Genomic DNA, 11,954 nt, shown 5'->3' with positions numbered 1-11,954 from the left:
AGTTGAGGTTTTTTGTTGTTGTCTTTTGCTTTTGAGATGGAGTCTCACTCTATCACCCAGGCTGTGCAATCTCGGCTCACTGCAACCTCCACCTCTTGGGTTCAAGCAATTATCCTGCCTCAACCTCCTGAGTAGCTGGGACTACAGGCACGCGCCACCTCGTCTGGCTAATTTTTGTATTTTTGTAGAGATGAGGTTTTGCCCTGTTGCCCGGGCTGGTCTCGAACTCCTGACCTCAGATGATCTGCCCGCCTCGGCCTCCCAAAGCGCTGGGATTACAGGCGTGAGCCTCTGTTTCTGGTCTTAAGCTGAGTTTTGAAGGTTGAGTAGGAGTTTGCTAGACAAAGAAAGAAATGAGGGTAAGGATTAGAAGGGATTGGTGAAAGAAGAGTGTGGGCAGAGCTTAAAAGAACAGAAACCAGGCTGGGTGCGGTGGCTTGCACCTGTAATCCCAGCCCTTTGGGAGGCTGAGGCAGGTGGATCAGCTGAGGTCAGGAGTTTGAGACCAGCCTGACCAACATGGAGAAACCTCGTCTCTACTAAAAATACAAAATTAGCTGGGAGAATCACTTGAACCTGGGAAGCGGAGGTTGCAGTGGCCAAGATTGCGTCATTGCATTCCAGCCTGGGCAACAAGAGCCAAACTCCATCTCAAAACAAACAAACAAACAAACAAAAACAAAAAAGGAAGAACAAAAACCTTGTTTAGTAACGGAATGGAATCAGACAACTTTTCTTCTTTAATTTTATTTTAATTATAGAAGTAATTTTATCAGTTAGAGTTGTATTTGGCTGTGAATAATAGAAAACCCAATAAGCCATAACTTAAGCAAACAGAGGTTACTCATCTCACACAAAAATAAATCCAGGGCTGCAAAGCCCAAGGATCTTTCCATCTTTCCTCTCCTCCATTTGGAAGTGAAGCCCAACAGCCTGAGGCTTGGTGCTTCACAGTCACAGAAAGGCGGTTGCATCTGTAGGCTTTGCAGTCACATTCCAAACGGGAAGAAAAAAGAATGGAAGGCCAGAAACATACCGGCCGAACTTCCCTCTTTAAAAAAAAAAAATAATAATAACAATTTTTAAAAATTCTAGGCTGGGCGCAGTGGCTCACGCCTATAATCCCACAGGTGGGGAGATAATTTTAAATTATCCAGCTGGATAAAGATCCTTTTAAGTAGAAAAGGGAGGCAGAAGAGAGAGAACCAAAGAGATGGTATCATGAGAAGGACTCAGCCAATGTCGCTGACTTCGAAAAATGGAGGAAAAGAGCTATGAACCAACAGCGTGAGAAGCAGCCTCTAGAAATTGGAAAAGTCAAAGCAACAGATTGTCCCCTAGAGCCTCCAAAAGGAAAGCAGCCCTGCTGAAATCTTAATTTTAGCTCAGTGAGATCCATTCCAGACTTTTGACCCTCCCAAACTCTAAGATAACAAATGTGGGTTAAGACACTAAATGGATGGTAATTTGTTACAGCAGCAATAGAAAACCAATTCAGTATCCAATGTTTAAGAAATAAGACCGTGGCGGCAATTAAAAGACTGTAGAGAAAAGTGATAAGAGGCAGGGAGATCTATTGGGGTTTTTTTTTTTTTTTACCCGTTTAGGGAAGTGATAATGAAGGTTTGACCCAAGATGGTGGAATAAGAAAATGGATAAGATTACAGATCACAAAATATTTATGACCTAGAATAGACAGGCTAGTTGGATACGGGCTTAGGGAGAGGATAGCATTGAGAATAATGCAGACAATCAAGGTGAAGAGTAAAAGAGAACCAGGTACTGGAGGAAAGAATTCTTTGTAGGGCATCTTGAGTTGGAAATTCTCATAGGAAATCCTGGCAGAGATAGCTAGTAAGTAGTCGACCATGCATTTGAAACTGGAGAAAAGTGAAAGCTAAAATAATTTTAAAATGAAAAATATTAGGCGGGGTGTGGTGGCCCATGCCTGTAATCCCAGCACTTTGGGAGGCTGAGGCAGGCGGATCATGATGTCGGGAGATCAAGACCATCCTTGCTAACACGGTGAAACCCCACCTCTACTAAAAATACAAAAAAATTGGCAGGCGCCTGTAGTCCCAGCTACTCTGGAGGCTGAGGCAGGAGAATGGCGTGAACCCAGGAAGCGGAGCTTGCAGTGAGCCAAGATCGCGCCACTACACTCCAGCCTGGGTGACAGAGCAAGACTCCGTCTCAATTAAAAAAAAAAAAAAGAAAAAGAAAAATATTAAAGAGATGTTATACTCAGGTTAATTGTTAAAGTATTTTTAAGTGATTTCAGTGGGTAAGATATGGTGCTACAAACTGTGAGAAACTAGAATAGAATAAAAACACATTCCTTGCCAGAATCTTAGAAACTCACAATCAGCCTGCATCATTAAAGCTTTATCTTGTTATGCGGTCATTTCTTTATTTTCATGTCTACTTCCCAAAGTATATTCAGACCCTCTCCAGGTCTGTGGCGCAGAAGCTCTGTCATTATTCTCTCCGTCATTGTGCACAAAAACAGGCCTAGTACACGATCATTAGCCAGTAAACAATTGTTAAATGAATGACCGGGTGAAAGGAAGAGCTGTTAGAGAGTCCAACAAATCACTACAGAAATGCTGACCATGAAAAGGCTCCTATATTATGCAACAGACTGCCTTCAAAATAACAGCAACTGAGTTGGCAACAGACTTCTCATCTGCAACTATAGAAGCCAAGAAACATGGAGTAATGTCTTCAAAATGCCAAAGAAAAGTGACTGTCAACATAAAATTTGAACACTCAGCTGAACTATTCACAGTTGCAGAAAAAATGTAGACGTACAAAAAAATAACAATACTTACCTTGCCCTCACCCTTGACCCTTAATTTAAATAACTTCAACAAGAACAAAAGTGAACTTAATGGAAGGAAGAAAAATACAGAAAGCAACAATGAGAAAAACATAATAAAATATAATTTGTGGCAGGGCACGGTGGCTCATGCCTATAATCCCAGCACTTTGGGAGGCCAAGGCGGGTGGATCAGCTGAGGTCAGGTGTTTGAGACCAGCCTGGCCAACATGATGAAACCTTTTCTCTACTAAAAATGCAAAAAGTAACCAGGCATGGTGGAGTGCCCCTGTAATCCCAGCTACCCGAGAGGCCGAGGTGGGAGAATTGCTTGAACCCGGGAGGTGGAGGCTGCAGTGAGCCTAGATTGTATATAGTGTAATTATTGCAATAGTATTATTAATAATACAAATATGTTTCATATAAGGTAGAACAAAAACTCTATGTAATGATGTGGAAATTAAGAAGGGGAAGGTAAGACGGAACCTAAACCACACTAAGGTCTTTGTCTAGAGAACAAATTACCTTTTTTTTTTTTTGAGATAGGGTCTTACTCTGTCACCCAGGCTAGAGTGCAGTGGTACAATCTTGGCTCACTGCAACCTCTGCTGCTTGGGTTTAAGAAATTCTCGTGCCTCAGCCTCCTTAGTAGCTGGGATTATAGGTGCCCGCCATTATCCCTGGCTAATTTTTGTATTTTTCCTAGAGATGGGGTTTTGGCATGTTGGCCAGACTGGTCTCGAACTCCTGACCTCAAGTGATCTGCCTGCCTCAGCCTCCCAAAGTGCTGGGATTACAGGCATGAGCCATTGTGCCCAGCCACAAATTACTTTTAATATTAGTAAAAGATATCATATTTGAATAGATGCCAAAAATTTAAGGAACGGCCTTAAGAGTATAGAAATATTAGTTGTGTCTTCTAAATTGAAAAAGGAAACACAAGGAAAGGTAAACTATTTCCAACACAAAAGAAGACAGAAAAGGGGAAAAACAGAAGAGATGCTTCATTCAACTGCTCTTAGCCATGCTTTGGTACGGAGTTCCCTGGATAAGACATGCAAGTAAAAATACAAACAAAATACAAAATAGTACAGCAAAGCGGGAAGGTAAATGTTGTATAGCTATTGAGACAATCAGACTACTGTATACAAAAATAAGTTTCAGACAGATTAAAGACATAGAAGTCAAAACAAAAAGAAACAAACAAACAAAAAAGGCTTGTAAGAAAATTAGACTTTCTTTTTTTTGAGATGGAGTTTCGCTCTTGTTGCCCAGGCTGGAGTGCAATGGCATGATCTCGGCTCACCACCACCTCTGCCTCCCGCCGGGTTCAAGCAATTCTCCTGCCTCAGCCTCCCAAGTAGCTGGGATTACAGACATGCGCCACCACGCCCGGCTAATTTTGTATGTTTAGTAGACATGGGGTTTATCCATGTTGGTCAGGCTAGTGTTGAACTCTGGACCTCAGGTGATCTGCCTGCCTCGCCCTCCCAAAGTGCTGGGATTACAGGTATGAGCCACCACGTCCGGCCGAAAATTAGACTTTCTAAATAAAATTCTTCACTTCCATGCATTTTAAGAAGTGGTAGCCACTATGGAAGAGGAGTCAGGGTGCTCTGGAGATAAAGCAAGGGACTACTTTGGGTTGGGTGGGCAGCCTGCGGAAAAAGTGGTGTTTCAGATGAGACCTGAGGGTGATAAGGAGCTGGCCGGCGTTAGAGGTGGGTAAAGTGCCAGGTTGCAGGTAGGAGCTCAGACTCAAGGGCAGAACAGGGCTCCTGACGTTGGAGAAAGGGAGAGGAGGCCCCTGAGGCAGAGCAGTGAAATCAAATCAATGACCCAAGAGACGAGAGTCGAGATTGGCAAGGTGAGCAGGGCTGAGTGATCCAGAGCCTTGCAAAGTTTAAGAAAACACCAACTACTTTGTTTATTGTCTGACTGCCTCAGTGCGCTGAGGTGTGTCCAGGTTTGTTGAGGTCCTGACCTTTGTTCTTTCTCCTTCTTTAGCCTCTGAGTCTCCTTTTCCGTCAGCTTAGGGCTCAGACCAACGCTTTACCAATGCAGCCAGGGGCAAACCTGGCAACTGGACTGTCTTGGACCAACTGGAAACACAAGTTCTAGAACATCTGAAGCAATTGTGGTGAGGCCACTTGACATGTCACCAACTTCAGAGAGCAAAGAGCTCTTTGCCTATTTCTTCCTTCCTCTCAGATTTCGCCTTTGAAATAAGACCTGACTGTTAAAACTTCATGAGCTTATCAATATATCCAAGCCAGTCCAACCCTTAAAAAATAAAACCCCATGACAAAACCTCTTTTGCCTTTGTGTATTTCTGTCTCTCTACTCTTGTCAGTCAAATTTCCCTCCTGGATCATTCAGGGTTCCAGCAGGACACAGATGGTGTGTTCATATGAAGATAATTTGAGGAAGGTGTAATAAAGGACTGTCTGCAAAGGTGTGGGCAGGTTGCAGAGAAACACCAGGGGCGGTAGAAAATCCCAGGCCTAGCAAAACAGAGCTGTTACCACTCTAGGCCTGAGAAGATGTGGGAGGGAGAGGCTACCTGGACCCAGGAGGAGAGCCATGACTTCTGGTTGAGCAAATGTAGCAGAAGGCTTAGGGAAGGAGTTGGGGGATATATATATATCCCCATCTCACCCTCCTTCCCTCCAGTCTCCTCCTAGGGTTCGCCGTTGGCCAAACTCAACAGTCATGGGAATCTGTTGGTGCTGCCTATGTGCCCAGGACAGACAGCAGAGTGGCAAAGCATTGTGTATGAATCTGGAAGGACAAAAGGGAGACATCTGGCACATTCCTTCATTCTTTGTTCTCACTCTGTGTTTAAAACCTGATTTATTTTCTCCACAGTCAACTGGAACTGCTCTGACCAAGTTCACCATGGACTTGGTAACTGCAAATCCACTGGATACCTCTGAGGCCTCTCTGCTGTCTTCAGCACAGCTAACTGCTTTCTCTTTCCTGAAACACTTCTGTCTTATCTTCTGTGTTACCCCCTTCCCACTTTTTTTTTTTGTTTGAGACAGAATCTCACTCTGTCCCCCAGGCTGGAATACAGTGACGCGATCTTGGCTCACTGCAATCTCCGCCTCCTGGGTTCAAGCAATTCTCCTGCCTTAGCCTCCCGAGTAGCTGGGATTACAGGTGCCTGCCACCAGGTCTGGCTAATTTTTGTATTTTTAGTAAAGATGGGGTTTCACCATGTTGGCCAGGATGGTCTCGAACTCCTGACCTCCAGTGTTCCACCCACCTCTGCCACCACAGAGGCATAGGCAGGAGCCACTCGCCCGGCCTGTGTTACCCCTTTCTGCTTCTTAAGTGGCACGTTCTCAGAACCCCTGGCTGGCTCCGACTCCTCCTCTTCTGGTCAAGGTTGGCGTCCCTCCATGTTGCATCCTCAGCTCTCCTGATGATTATGTATGTCCTGAAGTTTCTCCAAACCGCTTGTCGAATCTTGAGCTTGCCTTAGCTCCAAACCCAATAGAATCTTCATGTCCTCTGAGTATCTCCACTTCTCACAGGCCTTCAAACTCAACACATCCCAAACTAAGTTTATGATCTATATCGCCACCCAGGTCTCCTCCTCCTCCTGTGTTTTCCGTGTCATTTAGCTGTATCACTGTCACCTCCATCAACCAGCCTAGAAATCGGGTAGTCTTCCTAGATTATTATCTAACCTAAAATCAAACCTCTCACCGATCCTGACAATTTTACTTGCTAAGAGGTTTTCAAATCTGTCTGCTTTTCTCTCTGACAATTGCCTTATTCTAGATCTTTATCCTCTTTGCCTGGCCTGTTGCAGCGCCAGGCTAACTGGGCCTCCAGCTGCTTCCCCATTGACTCCATCCTAGTCAAACTGATCCTGTGACTCCTTTGCCTAAAGCTTTTAAATGGCTAAATACCTACAGGATGAAATCCAACTTCCTTAATATGATACAGCAGAGATTAAAAATGTGTGTGTGTGTGTGTGTGTGTGTGTGTGTGTGTGTGTGTGTGTGTTTTCTTTTCTGCTGTTCTAGGATGGCTTTGCATATTTCACTCCCTGTTCACCCCAGGAGTGTAAATCATGTTCTTGGCTTAGAGAGTAATCACCCTTCAATCTCTTTCAGGCAAAGTAATCAGACCTGTTCTGTTGCGAGGGTCTGAGACGCCCTGAGAGCAGTCAGGGTCTTCAGCATGGAAGGGGGTATGGAAATAAGAACTTTGGTGTTTAATGGTTTAAAAAGGAGAAGCAAAGCTGACTTGCCTCTCTGAGCATGTGACTCAACTCCTGCTGAGCTAGACATGGACCTTCACCTGAGACCCTAAGCCTTATATGGTTTATATGGAAAGATGAATACCAAATGCCAATAGCCAAGAAAAAATATGCAAAAGAAGGCTGTGAGGGGTTCTTGCTTCACAGGAAATTGGAAGTCATGGTAAACAAATCAAATTGGGACTGGGCTAGGAATAGACTCACCATTACCACCAAAAGAAAAAAAAAGAAAGAAAGAAAGAAAAGGAAAAAAGAGAAAAAAACAGTGGAAATGAATAGAGAAAACAGAGAATCCAGAAATGGCTCACAGTGCATGTGAGAATTTAATATATGGTCATGAGAGTAGCTGAAATCAGTGAGGAAAGGCTATCTATTAAAAAATAAAATAATTTCAGGCCCCTGTTTTATATAAGATGTAAAAATTAATTCAAGGTAGATCAAAACTTACATGTAAAAAACAAAATAATAATATATAAATTCTATGAGAAAATCTAGGAAACTACATGTAAGAGGCAGAGGAGATTCCCTTATCAAATACTGGAAACCAGACGCTATTAAAAAAAGAGATAGACATATTTGACTACATAAAACCCCAAAATGTCATGTGACAAAAGATATAATTAAAAATGGTCAGTTGGGTCTGGTGGCTCATGCCTGTAATCCCAGCAATTTGGGAGGCTGAGGTGGGAGGATTATTTGAGGCCAGGAGTTTGAGACCAGCCTGGCCAACATGGTGAGACCCTGTCTCTTTAAAAAAAAAATAAAAAGTCAATGAAAAAGCCAAATGAAAATTGATAGACTTAAAAATACCATAAATACTGCTAATATTCAAAACACTGTTACAAACTGATCCAAAAGAGTAAACAACCCCATCAAGAATAATTAGCAAACAGTATAAAAAGGTGGTTCACAATGAGACAAAGGTTCATGCCTGTAATCCCAGCACTTCCGGAGGCTGAGGAGGAAGAATCACTTGAGGCCAGTAGTTCAAGACCAGTCTGGGCAACATAGTGAGACCTTGTCTCTACAAAAAAATTTTAAAAAGTTAGCTGGGCATGATGGCACATGCCTGTAGTTCCAATCACTTGAGCCCAGGAGTTCAAGATTACAGTGAGCTATGATGGTACTACTGCACTCCAGCCTGGGTGACAGAGTGAGACCCTGTTTCTTAAAAAAAAATAAAAGAAAAAAAATTAAAGAATTGGAAAAATTCATCTTTTGACCAGGCGCGTTGGCTCATGCCTATAATTCCAACACTTTGGGAGGCTGAGGCAGGTGGATCAGCTGAGGTCAGCAGTTCGAGACCAGCCTGGCCAACATGGTGAAACCCCGGGCTACTAAAAATACAAAAATTAGCCGGGTGTGGTGGCGTACTCCTATAGTCCCAGCTACTCAGGAGGCTGAGGCAGGAGAATCTCTTGAACCCGGGAGGCAGAGGTCGCAGTGAGCCAAGATTGGGTTATTGCAGTCCAGCCTGGGCGACAGTGAGACTCCGTCTTAAAAAAAAAACAAAAAAACAAAAAAAAATTATCTTTTTTCGCAAAGCTTCTCCTGTATTCTTCCAGTGTGTTAGTTACCCCCTTTTTTGCATTGTCTCTATAGTGTGGACAGAGTTTTATATTCACACTTATGACACACTAAAAATCTGTAATTTAAAAATGTCCACAGCTGTGCCTTCTAGATTGCGGCCACTGTGATGACAGGAATTGTATCTTATTTATCTTCACATTCCGTCATCACGGTGGACATTGTCCGAGGGCTGTAGCAACCAAGTACCACAAACAAGGTAGCTTGAAACAACCGAGGCATATTGCCTCTCAGTTCTAGAGGCTAGAAATCCAAAATGAAGTTGTTGGGAGGGACGTGTTCTTTCTAAAGGTTCTAGGAGAGAATCCCTCCTTGCCTTTTCCAGCTTCTAGGGGACGCCTGAAATCCTTGGTGTTCCTCCACATTCTAATCTCTGCCTCTGTCTCCACATGGGGTTTCCCTATGTGTGCATCTGTCTATGTGTTCAAATTTCTCTCTTCTCATAAGTCTGTATATTTCTACCAGTCAAGATTGACTAAGCTTCATTTCCTGCAGTTTGGTTAATGAAAACAATGGTCATGTGGAATATTACTTTTTGTACCAAAGGTGCTTCTCCGGTCTGCCAGGTCCCCTAGACATAGTGCCTCTTCCCTGATTTGAGAATGTGTGTTCTAGTCCTGAACAATCCTAATTAGGATTGAATAAGGCCCACCCTAATACAGCATGATCTCATTTTAACTTGAATACACCTGCAAATTTAAGGTCAGGCATGATGGTTCATGCCTGTAATTCCAGCACTCTGAGAGGCCAAGGTGGGTGGATTGCTTGAATCCAGGGGTGTGAGACCAGTCTGGGCAACATGGCAAAGCCTTGTCTCTACAAAAAATACAAAAATCAGCGAGATGTGATGGCGCGAGCCTGAGTCCCAGCCGCTTGGGACGCTGAGGTGGGAGGATCCCCTGAATCTGGGGAGGTTGAGGCTGCAATGAGCCATGACTGTGCCACTGCACTCAGCCTGAGTGACAGAGGGAGACCCTGTATCAAAAAAATTAAAAAAAAGAAAGAAAAGAAAAAAGAAAAATTTATAGAACTTGTAACAAGCTATAAAATTTTAGTGATCTAAGAGAAAGTATACTAAAAACAAAATGTACACCGATATGTAGCCAACAATTCCTGTCAATTGCAGGGAGTGAAGTAACAATAATAAAATAAGTAGGCTGGGCCCGGTGGCTCATGCCTGTAATCCTAGCACTTTGGGAGGCCGAGACGGGTGGATCACCTGAGCTCAGGGGTTTGCAACCAGCCTGGACAACATGGTGAAACCCCGTCACTACTAAAAATACAAAAAATTAGCTGGGCATAGTGGCGGGCACTTGTAATCCCAGCTACTTGGGAGGCTGAGGCAGGAGAATCGCTTGAACCCGAGAGGCGGAGGTTGAGGTGAGCCGAGATCACGCCACTGCACTCCAGCCTGGGCGACAGACTGAGACTCTGTCTCAAAATAAATAAATAAATAAATAAATAAATAAATAAATAAATAAATAAAATAAGTAAATATGGGTGTTATGAGAGATGTAATAGAAGATCTCATTCCTTTTTACATTTCCTTATCCAGGTTACAGAAACTCAAATAAAATAAAATTCCTGCTTTACATGGTTTGTACCTTAATTACATTTAGAAATAAATGACTCACCACAGGTTGAAAGTGCAAAAAGATGAGGATTATTCAGGACTAGAACACACATTCTCAAATCACGGAAAGGTCACTATGTCTCGGGGACCCAGGAGACCAGAGAAGTGCCTTTGGTTCAAAAAATAAATTCCACATAGTGATTGTTTTCATTAACCAAACCGCAGGAAATGAAGCTGCGTCAATCTTGACTGTGAGGAATATATAGACCTTAGTACGAGAAAGCTTTGAAGGGAACTTGAGTTTTTAAAAAATTGAGAAATTCTAGTCAAGAAGAAGAGACAATGGTGTAATTCAGAAATGTGAACTGTAAAACAATTCAATATTTTCATAGAAAGAATGAAAGGCTGATTCTTCTTTGGGTCTGGAAAAACAGCATTTTGACAAATACTGGCTGGGAGGTGGGAGGGTCCCCTTTCTGGCTACAAACCAAAAAAGGATTTTCTTTACTCTGTCTCTGGCCCAAAGACTATGGTTAGAGCCCTCTGGGTTTAGTCATTTACAGGATAGTGACTCTACTTGCAGGCCCCAAGGTTCGAAGGTTGATACAGAAACCCGAAGTGAGTAAATGGCCTTGGTTTCTGATCTTGGAGATTTGAAGCAGGGCTGTCTATCTCTACCCATGAGAGTCTTGGGCCAGGTTGAAATGAATTCCAGACCAAAGTTGATGCCATCATCCATGTTTTGTTAATTAATTCAATTAATAAGTGGTACATGACTGGTAATAATTGGACAGCTGCAAAGGCTCAGATACAGCCCACAGGTGTCCCTGTAACCCAGAAAATCCCTACCTACAGAAAGGGATTTGTCTTGTTCTGCACCAGCTATATTGAATTCTGAATGGGTGGTTTTGCAGGAAGTAATTTAAGCTGTAAGACTATCTGAGCCTTCATAGGTAATATAGCTGTAGAACATATAGCAATTGAGATTCTCACATTAGATAACTGGGCCAAAGTCCAGAGACCAGCTCATAGGAGAGAGATGGCTGACATCCAGGTGTTCTTTGTCCCCAAGAATGGACTCTGAGCATTCCAATTCAGGTCCCATCTTGGGCAACTGCTATAGGGTCAAAGCTACAGGAGATTTTCTTTTCATGGGAACCAGTTCTAACATTTGTTTCAATCCTTTTCTAGGAGAATTAGGTAGTAACTTACGGTATCCTGAAAAATGTTCTGCAAAAGAAACAAGTGCTATAAAAAAAAAAAGATCGGCAATAAGGAAAAATTAAGAAGTAGAATAGGGCTGGGCGCGGTGGCTCATGCCCGTAATCCCAGTACTTTGGGAGGCCGAGGCAGGCGGATCACGAGGTCAGGAGATTGAGATCATCCTGGATAACACAGTGAAACCCCGTCTCTATTAAAAATACAAAAAATTAGCCAGGCGTGGTGGCGGGCACCTGTAGTCCCAGCTGCTCGGGAGGCTGAGGCAGGAGAATGGCGTGAACCCCAGAGGCGGAGCTTGAAGTGAGCTGAGATCGCGCCACTGCACTCCAGCCTGGGTGACAGAGAGAGACTCCATCTCAAAAAAAAAAAAAGAAGTAGAATAACTGTTGTTACTTTTATCAGGGCACAAAGTCTTCCCCAGAGGCCCCAGCAGTATTCCTTCTATATCTCATTGGCCAGAGTTTGGTCACATGTGCACTCCT

Source organism: Nomascus leucogenys, chromosome 20, assembly GCF_006542625.1.
Source record: "Nomascus leucogenys isolate Asia chromosome 20, Asia_NLE_v1, whole genome shotgun sequence".
Lineage (NCBI taxonomy): Eukaryota > Metazoa > Chordata > Mammalia > Primates > Hylobatidae > Nomascus > Nomascus leucogenys.
Note: the sequence above shows the minus strand (reverse complement) of the source record.